Source organism: Notolepis coatsorum (genome assembly GCF_963971535.1).
Source record: "Notolepis coatsorum genome assembly, chromosome: 17".
Lineage (NCBI taxonomy): Eukaryota > Metazoa > Chordata > Actinopteri > Aulopiformes > Paralepididae > Notolepis > Notolepis coatsorum.
Genome location: NC_140181.1, coordinates 73,882,912 through 73,899,223, shown reverse-complemented (window position 1 = coordinate 73,899,223; position 16,312 = coordinate 73,882,912).

The window sequence follows — 16,312 nt, the reverse complement described above, 5'->3', positions numbered from 1 at the left end:
ACCAGAAGCCGATCACCTCAACCAGCGTCTTCCCCCAGCGAGGCGGACAAGATGCTGGCGCAGGCCTTTATCGCCAGCCTGGCAGCCTCAACCGAGCGCGATCGACTCCAAGCACAGACGCTTAGCGAGCGCGAGCATTCTTCCATGGAAAGAGAACGCCTTCAAGCGCAGCAACGGAGTGACGAAGACCGCATACGCCTAGAGATTAGACGCCTCCAGACGGCAGAGAATATGGGAAGAGACCGCGCCGAAGCCCAGCGCGCCGCCGCCGGTGCCCAACGCGAAGCAGAGCGCGACCTCGCTCTCACCAAGCGCGAAGCCGAGCGCGACCGATTACAAGCGCAGATAATGGAGCAGCTGATTACCAGGGTAACCCCCCCTCCCTCCGCACGGGGCTCCAGGGCCTCGTCAAGACAAGGGTCTAGGGCACCCTCCCCTACCCGATCAAGCGACCCTGAGCCCGGCCAACAGAGAGAGCCTATACCCCTCTCCGAACCCCTTCCCCGACCGGTCCAAGCGAGACCCAGCAACAGGGAAGAACCGGCCTATGCCGCGGAGAGGCTAAATAGACGATTACAGGATCTAGATTACCTGGCAGAGGAAGAAGAAGAGGGAGAGGAGGAGAGTCAAGCCCAACAGCATCACCGTACTCCACAGGACCAGGAGGTCCAGTACAGCCCAGACTTTACCCCCGCGGCTCTGCGCTACAGACCCCCGACTCAATTCACGGGTGAGCTTGACGCACGACCAGCCCCGAGGAACAGCACCTGGGTACGCGGGCCTTGGTACCCGACAGGTACCAGCCCACCACGACAAGTAAGAGGAGACTCGCCTAGGAGGCCTCTCCTCGAACGCTCACCGATGTGCCAGCCATCCATGGCATCGTACCTTGGCACACCGACGTTCCCGGACTTCACACACGAGAACAGAGCACAGTACACAGAGCTACGAATGGGCTTAGAGACAATGATGTCCGATGTAACTGATGAACCGTACAAGTATGCTATCCTACTCAAGCACCTGAAGGTGCCCAGAGCGCACAATATAGCGCTGGCATATTCCACCTCTACTACCCCATACACTGCGGCTCTAGCAGCCCTCGACCAATGATATGGACGCATATGGGACTACGTATTACAAGAGATAAGGAATATTGACCGTCTACCCCCAGCCACAGACAATCGCTCACTAGATGACCTGTCTATCAAGGTACAATCCCTGGTAGGGATGCTGGGGGCGCAAAAGGAAAAGGGTATGCACGAACTGTACGCGAACTCTAATGTTGAGAGGATTTTAGAGAAGCTTCCGCCCGCCCGACAAGAGCGCTTCAGGCGGCAAAGAGACCACCGTGATCCTAACGGTCCCGAGCCATCCCTCCTAGACCTAGCCGACTTCCTGGCGAGAGAAGTCAACAGCCTACGGTTGGATACGTTCGTGTGGAGCACACCAAGCTACAGAGAGGGACCTAGGAGAGCAAACGATGGCCGCAGGCTGGTGACCGTCATGCACCAAGCCGAATCAGTACCGAGCAACAAGAACCACAGTACCCCCTCGATGAAAGAGAAGTGGAAGATTGTATGCCCGTACTGCGAAAAGGAACACTGGCTGTCACACTGTGACACGTTCAAGAAGATGACCGCCGACGAGGTGAGTCAATGGATAAAGTCCAACCGACGCTGTTACCGATGTGCGCGCAGTCACATGGCAGCCGAGTGCCGCCTAAAGAAGAGGTGTAGTCGGTGTGACGGAGCCCACTTGGACGTCCTACATGACAGTAACAGAAGAAAGCCTGCACCCTCAAGCAGCACAAAGGCAAGTGTTATGTACATTGACCCCGCCAGCAGCGGGGGCGCCCGGGTGCTCTTGAAGGTGGTCCGCGTAACATTGAGTTACGAAGAAAAGGTCATGGACACCTACGCCGTCCTTGACGACGGGTCAGAGAAGACCCTTCTCCTCGCGTCCGCTGCGGCCCAGCTGGGGCTGCGGGGGAGCGAAGAAACGATGACGATTCGGACAATAAGAAGAGACCTGAAGACGATAAAGGGCGAGAATGTCTCCTTCACTATCGCAGCAAGCGGGCAGCCAGAGAGACGGTATAGGATCACTAACGCTTTCACCAGCCAAGACATAGGCCTGTCGCAGTACACCTACCCCATCGCCAAGCTGATGGATAAATATGTGCACCTGCGTCAACTACCTATACCGCTCATAGACGGTGCCACCCCGACCCTGCTGATAGGATCCGACCATGCACACCTCATCGTCCCGATGGACCGGGTCCACACTGGGCCCAGAGGCTGTCCAGCAGCAGTCGAGACCCGCCTAGGATGGACACTACAAGGCCCCCTCTCTAGGTCTCCTAACCGAACAGCAGCCACTAGCTGCCTCCACTCCAGAGTGACAGAAGAAGACACCACCCTCCTACAGCACGTCGAGAGGCTATGGACACTAGAGACAATGCCCTTTAAGAACGAAAAGAAACACATTCGTTCCAAGGAAGACATTTATGCTATAGCCCTCCTTGAGCGGGGGACAAAGAGAGTCAAAGTCAACGGAGTGATGAGATACGCAACTCCACTCCTGAGGCGAGAGGGTATGCCTACCTTCCACGCCCCAAAAGAAGCAACGGAGCGGTATCTATCGAACACAGAGCGGCGCCTAGCCAGAGACCCCGCTCAAGCGACTGTGTACCGCGCTGAGATTGACAAGCTAATCACAGCGGGACACATAAAGAAAATTGACATTAAAGAGGCCGATCAGACGACCGAATCATGGTACGTGCCGCACCACAAAGTCCACCACAACGGCAAGGATCGTATTGTGTTTAACTGCAGCTACCAGATCGGATCACAAAATCTGAATAAAGAGCTCTTGCCCGGCCCAACACTCGGCCCCTCTCTACTAGGCGTGTTGCTACGTTTCCGCCAAGACAAGGTGGCTATCAGCGGCGACATCAAAGGGATGTTCCTGCAGGTGCGACTAGTGGAGGAGGACAAGCCCCTGCTGCGGTTCTTATGGAGAGAGAGGATCGGGGATGAGCAACCATCCATCTATCAATGGGAAGTCCTCCCTTTCGGAACCACATGCAGCCCATGCTGTGCTACGTTTGCACTGCAAAAACACGTCGCAGAGGACCCAGCAGCTGATGAAGAGGTCCGACAAAGTGTAGGAAATAGTTTCTACGTGGACAACTGTCTGCAAAGCGTCTCGACGCCAGAAGAAGCCGAGGCCCTCCTACTCAAGCTCAAAGGGATGTTCCCTACTTCCCACCCACAGTGAGGCCAGAGACGTGCCAGATGGACCTGCACGTCTTCAGCGACGCCTCCGAAGTAGCCTACGGTTCGGTGGCCTACTTGCGGGCCCGAGAGGAGGGAGGAGAAATACATACTGCCTTCATCCTGGCTCGCTCAAGAATAGCCCCCAGCAAGCAACAATCTATCCCGCGTCTAGAGCTCTGCGCAGCCCTAGCAGGAGCGCAACTCGCCACGTTAATCCAACGTGAACTCACCATCCCGGTGCAAAGAACAATCCTGTGGTCAGACTCCATGACCGTACTCACATGGATCCAGTCCGATTCGTGTAGATACAAGGTCTTCGTGGGAGTCAGAATCACAGAGATCCAAGATTTAACAGAAGCAGCAAGCTGGAGGTATGTGGACACAAAACACAACCCAGCTGACGTCATCACCCGGGGAATGTCCCTGGATGACCTCACCCGTCACAATCTATATAGTGACGGGCCCGAGTTCCTCAAGCTCCCGGAAGAAGAGTGGCCTACACCCACCCCACGGGAGGCGAGTGAAGAGGAGGCAGAGAAGAAGAAATCTATGTTCTGTGGGTTGACACACACACTTGTCCCCACAGATCCCAACATAGACGACTGCCTCACCCTTGAGAGTGCGCAGCTAAAGACATTCCTGTGGCACCACCCAGAGGTTCAGCCCACTACTGACATTACTGCAGCTAACTACGAAGAAGCAGAACTCCTTCTGCTACAGCGAGCCCAGAGAGACTCGTTCCCCGACGAGCTAGACTGTCTACAGGGATCAAAGCCAGTCCCGTCAGACAGCAGACTGCTCCACTTAGCCCCTGAGAGCGACGCCCATAATCTCATCAGAGTGGGTGGTCGTCTGAGGAGAGCCCCAGACTTACCGGATGACGTCAAGTACCCGGTAGTCTTAAACAGCCGACACAAGGTCACAGAGCTTATCATAAAGAAATACGACGAGGACGTGCACCACGCCGGGGCAGAGAGAGTCTTCGCGGAGATCAGACGTCGTTATTGGATACTGCAAGGGAGAGAAGCAGTACGACGCTTCCAGCGGACTTGTCTAGACTGTCGTAAATGGCGAGCACAGCCCAGTATACCCCGGATGGCTGACCTACCCCCCTGTCGCTTCCGACTCGGCGACAAGCCCTTTCACTCCACCGGTATGGACTGTTTCGGCCCGCTGTATGTAAAGAAAGGAAGAGGGACTGAGAAGCGGTGGGGTATTGTATTCAAATGCATGACCACCCGAGCGATACACATAGAACTCCTTCCAACCATGAGCACAGATTCATTCCTTATGGCCTTCCGGAGATTCACATCGCGGAAAGGGAAACCGTCTATATTATTGTCTGATCACGGGACAAACTTCAAAGGCGGAGAAAGAGAGCTGAGAGAGAGCTTCCAAGCTATGGGCCCAGAACTTAAGACCCACCTCGACCCAGCTCAGATTGATTTCCAGTTTAATCCCCCGAATGCACCTCACTTCGGTGGAACTTGGAAACGAGAAGTACGTTCAATAAAGACAGCCCTGTACGCCGTGCTTGGGGCCCAGACCGTGGCGGAAGAAGTCCTCACGACAGTCCTCACGGAGATCGAGGGAGTATTGAACTCAAAGCCCCTCGGTTACGTCTCAAGTGATGTAGCAGATGTCGACCCAGTCACCCCCAACACTCTCTTGATAGAGCGGCTGGACCCCGCGCTACCACAGACAGTGTACAGGCCTGAAGAAGCGAACGGCCGAAGAATGTGGAGGTACAGTCTTGGCTGACAAGTTTTGAAACAGTTTCCTCCTCCACTATCTACCGTCTCTACAGACCCGCCAGAAATGGGTGAAAGAAAGAGACAATTTGACAGAAGGAACAGTCGTCATGATTATCGACCAGTCACTACCCCGAGCTATGTGGCCGGCCGGCCGCGTAAGCAAAGTGATCACTGGTGCAGACGGAAAGGTCAGAGCGGCAGAAGTGCTCGTCCAAGGGCGGACATACACCCGGCCCGTGGCGAGGCTGATAGAGTTGCCAAGGCTCCCCGACACTCTTGATGACGACCATGCCCCCCTGACTTTGTGAACTGCCCTACCCTCACAACAGACATTGAGTAGTGGACAGTGCGGTTAATCTGTCTCTGCTTATCTAATTAGGTGGGACTAATTAGGAGGCGGCTGTTACGAAGGATCAGATTAAACCGAATATATATATTTATTAATTGATATATATTGCATAATATTTGTATATCGTTTGATATCCCTTGTGTATTCCTTGTACATATACACGGAATATCCCTTTAACCTAGTACAGACCATAATATTTCGTTCTCTTATTGGACAGCGGTCCCTTAGGCGCCACTGCCATACCCCCAAGGTCTAGTTCAAAGTCACCGCCAAAGACTTGCCTGGACATGAACGGCTCTGCGCAAGGATACGAGACAGGAATAAAGCTGGTACTAGTTTGTTCACCTAACGTATAAATACGGCGCAGGTGAATACAGAAGTTAAGTTAACCAATAAGTTGAAGCCTCACCCACGATACAACGTGCGGTGAAGTAAGGCCTGTTTGGCCCCAAATAGAGCATTGAGACCGCGTGCGAATTAATAACTGAAGTATCAGAGTTTAACGCTGTACCGTCGAGTTCGACCTATTCTATTAATTCAGTAATAGTCTATTTATGTATAGTGTATCGTGCGGCTACCGTTCTACAGTGACCAGCATCACCAACGTTTCCTCGTACCAGCTAGTGTGCTTATCCAGGCTGGGCAGCTTACCCTGGCGCCTTCACCCGAGGAGCCCTAGACGAGGACCGTGTGGACATGTACACTGGATAACCTACCCGACGACTACATAGCCCTTTTCGGCTGGATTATATTTGCTTTGGTCCTGTAATTGATGGAGCGGAGAATCGTCTACACCCACAATTGTGTGGGATTTACCCTGTGAGGAGCAATGTCGAGCCCGCCTCTCAGAAGCCTGAGGCTGGCTAGCTTTCTTCCATGCGGAGCTGCATGCCGGAGAACAGCTGTTATTCGTCTGCGGATCAAGAGATTATTGCACCGTCTCCTGTACTTGGAGTCTCCCTATTCTTCGTTGACCCAGACTCTACTACCGACAAATCCTCTCCCCTTGCTGGCCTACAACCGGAGGGACCCTACCAGTATCTCCCGCTGCCTTACTAGTGTACCATAGATATAATTCCTAAGATACAGGTGGTATTCATTATCTCCTGCGTAATATGATAATGGACTTACGTTATTGATTTACTCACGCACATTCTTTCGCCTTATAAGCGCGACCCTACGTAAAGTATTGTTATATACTATCATTGCTGCTAATAAATATTATTATAACCCAGTTTTGTGTGGAACCGTGTCATTGTGGGAAGTGTTCATCTGATATACCTGTGTACTGTATGGCCAGTAGTAATGTACATAAGACAGTAGTGGTTTAATGATACCATACTTATATAATACAATCAGGGAATTGTACCCCTCAGTTACAATTGGTCCTTCGAGCCGGAGGGTAACTAGCGTAATATTAATATAGTAGTATTAATATTGACATGGCCAATGATGAACACTCCACAAACGGTTCTCCTAAAATAGATCGCCCGCAGCGTAGACGGCATCCACCTCAGTACTTAGAGGACTACGCTGCCAGTATACTACCTAGCTTTCTACAGACGTTAAACGCGGAAAAAGTAGATAGTAAAATTATGTCCAACCCTACCGACCAGGCTACCCCACCAGTAAAGACCCTAGTGGGTTCTAACGTAACTGACCAAGCTCACGGGGGGGACCAGGAGGGACCTGACATGACTTTACCCCCCGCCAACGTCGACGAGGTAGTCCCCGGAGAGCTCCAGGATAAAGAAAGCCCTCCAGGGACGGAACCCGACCCACCACAAGAAGAGACGCGCACCCAGGAGATGGATCTCCTCGGCACGCGACAGGAGAACGGATCTCCAACGAGTACTACCAGAAGCCGATCACCTCAACCAGCGTCTTCCCCCAGCGAGGCGGACAAGATGCTGGCGCAGGCCTTTATCGCCAGCCTGGCAGCCTCAACCGAGCGCGATCGACTCCAAGCACAGACGCTTAGCGAGCGCGAGCATTCTTCCATGGAAAGAGAACGCCTTCAAGCGCAGCAACGGAGTGACGAAGACCGCATACGCCTAGAGATTAGACGCCTCCAGACGGCAGAGAATATGGGAAGAGACCGCGCCGAAGCCCAGCGCGCCGCCGCCGGTGCCCAACGCGAAGCAGAGCGCGACCTCGCTCTCACCAAGCGCGAAGCCGAGCGCGACCGATTACAAGCGCAGATAATGGAGCAGCTGATTACCAGGGTAACCCCCCCTCCCTCCGCACGGGGCTCCAGGGCCTCGTCAAGACAAGGGTCTAGGGCACCCTCCCCTACCCGATCAAGCGACCCTGAGCCCGGCCAACAGAGAGAGCCTATACCCCTCTCCGAACCCCTTCCCCGACCGGTCCAAGCGAGACCCAGCAACAGGGAAGAACCGGCCTATGCCGCGGAGAGGCTAAATAGACGATTACAGGATCTAGATTACCTGGCAGAGGAAGAAGAAGAGGGAGAGGAGGAGAGTCAAGCCCAACAGCATCACCGTACTCCACAGGACCAGGAGGTCCAGTACAGCCCAGACTTTACCCCCGCGGCTCTGCGCTACAGACCCCCGACTCAATTCACGGGTGAGCTTGACGCACGACCAGCCCCGAGGAACAGCACCTGGGTACGCGGGCCTTGGTACCCGACAGGTACCAGCCCACCACGACAAGTAAGAGGAGACTCGCCTAGGAGGCCTCTCCTCGAACGCTCACCGATGTGCCAGCCATCCATGGCATCGTACCTTGGCACACCGACGTTCCCGGACTTCACACACGAGAACAGAGCACAGTACACAGAGCTACGAATGGGCTTAGAGACAATGATGTCCGATGTAACTGATGAACCGTACAAGTATGCTATCCTACTCAAGCACCTGAAGGTGCCCAGAGCGCACAATATAGCGCTGGCATATTCCACCTCTACTACCCCATACACTGCGGCTCTAGCAGCCCTCGACCAATGATATGGACGCATATGGGACTACGTATTACAAGAGATAAGGAATATTGACCGTCTACCCCCAGCCACAGACAATCGCTCACTAGATGACCTGTCTATCAAGGTACAATCCCTGGTAGGGATGCTGGGGGCGCAAAAGGAAAAGGGTATGCACGAACTGTACGCGAACTCTAATGTTGAGAGGATTTTAGAGAAGCTTCCGCCCGCCCGACAAGAGCGCTTCAGGCGGCAAAGAGACCACCGTGATCCTAACGGTCCCGAGCCATCCCTCCTAGACCTAGCCGACTTCCTGGCGAGAGAAGTCAACAGCCTACGGTTGGATACGTTCGTGTGGAGCACACCAAGCTACAGAGAGGGACCTAGGAGAGCAAACGATGGCCGCAGGCTGGTGACCGTCATGCACCAAGCCGAATCAGTACCGAGCAACAAGAACCACAGTACCCCCTCGATGAAAGAGAAGTGGAAGATTGTATGCCCGTACTGCGAAAAGGAACACTGGCTGTCACACTGTGACACGTTCAAGAAGATGACCGCCGACGAGGTGAGTCAATGGATAAAGTCCAACCGACGCTGTTACCGATGTGCGCGCAGTCACATGGCAGCCGAGTGCCGCCTAAAGAAGAGGTGTAGTCGGTGTGACGGAGCCCACTTGGACGTCCTACATGACAGTAACAGAAGAAAGCCTGCACCCTCAAGCAGCACAAAGGCAAGTGTTATGTACATTGACCCCGCCAGCAGCGGGGGCGCCCGGGTGCTCTTGAAGGTGGTCCGCGTAACATTGAGTTACGAAGAAAAGGTCATGGACACCTACGCCGTCCTTGACGACGGGTCAGAGAAGACCCTTCTCCTCGCGTCCGCTGCGGCCCAGCTGGGGCTGCGGGGGAGCGAAGAAACGATGACGATTCGGACAATAAGAAGAGACCTGAAGACGATAAAGGGCGAGAATGTCTCCTTCACTATCGCAGCAAGCGGGCAGCCAGAGAGACGGTATAGGATCACTAACGCTTTCACCAGCCAAGACATAGGCCTGTCGCAGTACACCTACCCCATCGCCAAGCTGATGGATAAATATGTGCACCTGCGTCAACTACCTATACCGCTCATAGACGGTGCCACCCCGACCCTGCTGATAGGATCCGACCATGCACACCTCATCGTCCCGATGGACCGGGTCCACACTGGGCCCAGAGGCTGTCCAGCAGCAGTCGAGACCCGCCTAGGATGGACACTACAAGGCCCCCTCTCTAGGTCTCCTAACCGAACAGCAGCCACTAGCTGCCTCCACTCCAGAGTGACAGAAGAAGACACCACCCTCCTACAGCACGTCGAGAGGCTATGGACACTAGAGACAATGCCCTTTAAGAACGAAAAGAAACACATTCGTTCCAAGGAAGACATTTATGCTATAGCCCTCCTTGAGCGGGGGACAAAGAGAGTCAAAGTCAACGGAGTGATGAGATACGCAACTCCACTCCTGAGGCGAGAGGGTATGCCTACCTTCCACGCCCCAAAAGAAGCAACGGAGCGGTATCTATCGAACACAGAGCGGCGCCTAGCCAGAGACCCCGCTCAAGCGACTGTGTACCGCGCTGAGATTGACAAGCTAATCACAGCGGGACACATAAAGAAAATTGACATTAAAGAGGCCGATCAGACGACCGAATCATGGTACGTGCCGCACCACAAAGTCCACCACAACGGCAAGGATCGTATTGTGTTTAACTGCAGCTACCAGATCGGATCACAAAATCTGAATAAAGAGCTCTTGCCCGGCCCAACACTCGGCCCCTCTCTACTAGGCGTGTTGCTACGTTTCCGCCAAGACAAGGTGGCTATCAGCGGCGACATCAAAGGGATGTTCCTGCAGGTGCGACTAGTGGAGGAGGACAAGCCCCTGCTGCGGTTCTTATGGAGAGAGAGGATCGGGGATGAGCAACCATCCATCTATCAATGGGAAGTCCTCCCTTTCGGAACCACATGCAGCCCATGCTGTGCTACGTTTGCACTGCAAAAACACGTCGCAGAGGACCCAGCAGCTGATGAAGAGGTCCGACAAAGTGTAGGAAATAGTTTCTACGTGGACAACTGTCTGCAAAGCGTCTCGACGCCAGAAGAAGCCGAGGCCCTCCTACTCAAGCTCAAAGGGATGTTCCCTACTTCCCACCCACAGTGAGGCCAGAGACGTGCCAGATGGACCTGCACGTCTTCAGCGACGCCTCCGAAGTAGCCTACGGTTCGGTGGCCTACTTGCGGGCCCGAGAGGAGGGAGGAGAAATACATACTGCCTTCATCCTGGCTCGCTCAAGAATAGCCCCCAGCAAGCAACAATCTATCCCGCGTCTAGAGCTCTGCGCAGCCCTAGCAGGAGCGCAACTCGCCACGTTAATCCAACGTGAACTCACCATCCCGGTGCAAAGAACAATCCTGTGGTCAGACTCCATGACCGTACTCACATGGATCCAGTCCGATTCGTGTAGATACAAGGTCTTCGTGGGAGTCAGAATCACAGAGATCCAAGATTTAACAGAAGCAGCAAGCTGGAGGTATGTGGACACAAAACACAACCCAGCTGACGTCATCACCCGGGGAATGTCCCTGGATGACCTCACCCGTCACAATCTATATAGTGACGGGCCCGAGTTCCTCAAGCTCCCGGAAGAAGAGTGGCCTACACCCACCCCACGGGAGGCGAGTGAAGAGGAGGCAGAGAAGAAGAAATCTATGTTCTGTGGGTTGACACACACACTTGTCCCCACAGATCCCAACATAGACGACTGCCTCACCCTTGAGAGTGCGCAGCTAAAGACATTCCTGTGGCACCACCCAGAGGTTCAGCCCACTACTGACATTACTGCAGCTAACTACGAAGAAGCAGAACTCCTTCTGCTACAGCGAGCCCAGAGAGACTCGTTCCCCGACGAGCTAGACTGTCTACAGGGATCAAAGCCAGTCCCGTCAGACAGCAGACTGCTCCACTTAGCCCCTGAGAGCGACGCCCATAATCTCATCAGAGTGGGTGGTCGTCTGAGGAGAGCCCCAGACTTACCGGATGACGTCAAGTACCCGGTAGTCTTAAACAGCCGACACAAGGTCACAGAGCTTATCATAAAGAAATACGACGAGGACGTGCACCACGCCGGGGCAGAGAGAGTCTTCGCGGAGATCAGACGTCGTTATTGGATACTGCAAGGGAGAGAAGCAGTACGACGCTTCCAGCGGACTTGTCTAGACTGTCGTAAATGGCGAGCACAGCCCAGTATACCCCGGATGGCTGACCTACCCCCCTGTCGCTTCCGACTCGGCGACAAGCCCTTTCACTCCACCGGTATGGACTGTTTCGGCCCGCTGTATGTAAAGAAAGGAAGAGGGACTGAGAAGCGGTGGGGTATTGTATTCAAATGCATGACCACCCGAGCGATACACATAGAACTCCTTCCAACCATGAGCACAGATTCATTCCTTATGGCCTTCCGGAGATTCACATCGCGGAAAGGGAAACCGTCTATATTATTGTCTGATCACGGGACAAACTTCAAAGGCGGAGAAAGAGAGCTGAGAGAGAGCTTCCAAGCTATGGGCCCAGAACTTAAGACCCACCTCGACCCAGCTCAGATTGATTTCCAGTTTAATCCCCCGAATGCACCTCACTTCGGTGGAACTTGGAAACGAGAAGTACGTTCAATAAAGACAGCCCTGTACGCCGTGCTTGGGGCCCAGACCGTGGCGGAAGAAGTCCTCACGACAGTCCTCACGGAGATCGAGGGAGTATTGAACTCAAAGCCCCTCGGTTACGTCTCAAGTGATGTAGCAGATGTCGACCCAGTCACCCCCAACACTCTCTTGATAGAGCGGCTGGACCCCGCGCTACCACAGACAGTGTACAGGCCTGAAGAAGCGAACGGCCGAAGAATGTGGAGGTACAGTCTTGGCTGACAAGTTTTGAAACAGTTTCCTCCTCCACTATCTACCGTCTCTACAGACCCGCCAGAAATGGGTGAAAGAAAGAGACAATTTGACAGAAGGAACAGTCGTCATGATTATCGACCAGTCACTACCCCGAGCTATGTGGCCGGCCGGCCGCGTAAGCAAAGTGATCACTGGTGCAGACGGAAAGGTCAGAGCGGCAGAAGTGCTCGTCCAAGGGCGGACATACACCCGGCCCGTGGCGAGGCTGATAGAGTTGCCAAGGCTCCCCGACACTCTTGATGACGACCATGCCCCCCTGACTTTGTGAACTGCCCTACCCTCACAACAGACATTGAGTAGTGGACAGTGCGGTTAATCTGTCTCTGCTTATCTAATTAGGTGGGACTAATTAGGAGGCGGCTGTTACGAAGGATCAGATTAAACCGAATATATATATTTATTAATTGATATATATTGCATAATATTTGTATATCGTTTGATATCCCTTGTGTATTCCTTGTACATATACACGGAATATCCCTTTAACCTAGTACAGACCATAATATTTCGTTCTCTTATTGGACAGCGGTCCCTTAGGCGCCACTGCCATACCCCCAAGGTCTAGTTCAAAGTCACCGCCAAAGACTTGCCTGGACATGAACGGCTCTGCGCAAGGATACGAGACAGGAATAAAGCTGGTACTAGTTTGTTCACCTAACGTATAAATACGGCGCAGGTGAATACAGAAGTTAAGTTAACCAATAAGTTGAAGCCTCACCCACGATACAACGTGCGGTGAAGTAAGGCCTGTTTGGCCCCAAATAGAGCATTGAGACCGCGTGCGAATTAATAACTGAAGTATCAGAGTTTAACGCTGTACCGTCGAGTTCGACCTATTCTATTAATTCAGTAATAGTCTATTTATGTATAGTGTATCGTGCGGCTACCGTTCTACAGTGACCAGCATCACCAACGTTTCCTCGTACCAGCTAGTGTGCTTATCCAGGCTGGGCAGCTTACCCTGGCGCCTTCACCCGAGGAGCCCTAGACGAGGACCGTGTGGACATGTACACTGGATAACCTACCCGACGACTACATAGCCCTTTTCGGCTGGATTATATTTGCTTTGGTCCTGTAATTGATGGAGCGGAGAATCGTCTACACCCACAATTGTGTGGGATTTACCCTGTGAGGAGCAATGTCGAGCCCGCCTCTCAGAAGCCTGAGGCTGGCTAGCTTTCTTCCATGCGGAGCTGCATGCCGGAGAACAGCTGTTATTCGTCTGCGGATCAAGAGATTATTGCACCGTCTCCTGTACTTGGAGTCTCCCTATTCTTCGTTGACCCAGACTCTACTACCGACAAATCCTCTCCCCTTGCTGGCCTACAACCGGAGGGACCCTACCAGTATCTCCCGCTGCCTTACTAGTGTACCATAGATATAATTCCTAAGATACAGGTGGTATTCATTATCTCCTGCGTAATATGATAATGGACTTACGTTATTGATTTACTCACGCACATTCTTTCGCCTTATAAGCGCGACCCTACATAAAGTATTGTTATATACTATCATTGCTGCTAATAAATATTATTATAACCCAGTTTTGTGTGGAACCGTGTCATTGTGGGAAGTGTTCATCTGATATACCTGTGTACTGTATGGCCAGTAGTAATGTACATAAGACAGTAGTGGTTTAATGATACCATACTTATATAATACAATCAGGGAATTGTACCCCTCAGTTACAGGTGGTGTCTGTTGTTGCTGTTGTCTATTGTTTTGTGGTGGTTGTAGTGCTGTTTTGTGGTTGTCTTGTATTGTATAGGTTGTATGGTTTGAAATGAACAAATGAAACTGATACTTGTTTAGTTTAAGAATAGGGGGCAGGTAACCATAAGATGTATTCTTCTTCCTGCTCCTTTTGCCCATGGTAGAACTGTATTGATTTGTATGAAAACTGTATGATTGCATTGCTTCCATGTGGCAAATAAAAACTCTGAATCTGAATCTGAATATTGTTTCATCGGAGAACAAATGTATTCAAAATATAAATTTGTATTGAAAACTCATGTGATCTACTTGTGATTTCTTTCTCTAACAATCTTGTGACTGTTGCTACATTATGTGTCACGTTCCTAGGCCCAGTCCTGACTGGACTGGGCAGGATGGTAACATTGGGCAGTGCCCTCCACCTAACATTGGGCAGTGCCTAAGAGTTAAGAGTTCAGTAAGTTATTTGTATTATTCTTGGTTCTCTAGTAAACTTCCCTTCTCCAAACATCGATTCTCGTCTCTGCCTCCATTCCCTATCTGCAAACTGTGTTCTAACCTACCCCATCGTAACAGAATGTCGCCACCATTAACGAATGCAGCAGAAAGGGCAAGCGGTACCATCCACAGCTAACACAGCTCCCTATAGCTAACCGGCCGTCCCCAGTTAGCACAGCTCCGCCTGTTAGCCCCGCTACTATAGCTAACCAGACGCCCACTGCTAACCTAGGCTCCAGGTTCATGGTGAGTCTGGTACCTGAGACTGACCAGATGTCCCCAGCTAGCACAGTATCCACTGCTAAACTAGGCTCCAGGTTCAGGGTGAGCCTAGTACCTGAGACGGACCAGATGTCCCAAGCTAGCATTGTCCCTGCAGCTAGTCAGGTCTCTTCAGCTAGCAGGCCTAGGAGGGCTATCAGGACAGGAGCTACTAGGCTCTCCCCAACTGTTAGCTTAGCCTCGGCAGCTAGCCAGGCCTCCCCAGCTAGCACAGTTCCCACAGTGAGTCCAGGGCCCACAGTTAACCTAGCCCCAGAGGCTAGTATGGCTAACAAGGCCTCCACAGCTGGTCCAGCTTCCACGCCGAGTCCTGCCTCTACTCTGGGTCCTGACTCCTCATCCCCGGATCCTACACCACGCCTCGCCGCCGAGACCGATCCGGTCTCCGCGCCCTGCCCGGCCTCTACACCTGGTCCGGTTGCGGTGCCGCCTCCCGGCTCCTCGACTGATCCTGGCTCCCCGTCTGGTCCAGCTCTGCGCCGTGATCGGCGTCCTGGTCCTCGCCGTGGTCTTCGCCGTGGTCTTCGTGGGATCCTGCTCCGGGGGTCGTCGCCGCCGCACCTCCGTTCCGGCTCTCCTGAACCGGTCCCTGGTCCGGCGGTTGGAGGGTCTCTCGTCCGGGATCCTGCTCCGGGGTCCAGCTTCCCTTCCCGGGCTTCTACACCTGTCCCCACCCTCCCTCGTCGGGCCTCTGTTCCCAGGTCCAGCCCCCCTCCCCGGGTCTCGGCGCCAGTTCCCACCCTCCCTCGTCGGACCTCTGTTCTCAGGTCCTGCCCCCCTCCCCGGGTCTCGGCGCCCGTTCCCACCCCCCCTCGCCGGGTCTCTGTTCCCTTCCCCGCTCCTCCTCTCCGGGCCGCGTGTACCTGTTCCGCAACAGTAAGTGACTTCCGGGGTAGGCCTGATTGGCCCCGACAGGCACGTGACGCGGCAAACTCAGGACGCGCAACGAGGCTGCTGAGAGCTGTCGCGCGGAAATAGGCTGTCTATTGCCATTCTCTAACACAAACTCTAACCTTAACCAGCTCCTTAACAGCGCCTAAACTTAACCGTTCTAACCTTAACCAACTCCGAAACAATGCCTAACCTTAACCTTAACCTTAACCATGCCTAACCTTAACCATAGAAAGAATATTGCCATTCTCTAAGACAAACTCTAACCTTAACCAGCTCCTTAACAGCGCCTAAACTTAACCGTTCTAACCTTAACCAACTCCGAAACAATGCCTAACCTTAACCTTAACCATGCCTAACCTTAACCGGCGAAAGAATACACGTTAAAAAAAAAAATCACGTTAAAAAAAAAAGTTTTGATGGGATTCGAACTCACCAACAACGGACCGCAGGATCGCAGGACCGCTGCTCTGCCAGGTGAGCTATAGCGCCGAATGAGAGTTATGGCGTATTTGGACGGTTACGTAATTCCGTAAGCTCTGCCGCTCGGCTCCGCGGAGCGTGCCGCGCGGCAGAGAAAGTTGCGCGTCACGTGCCTTGTCGGGGCCAATCAGGCCTA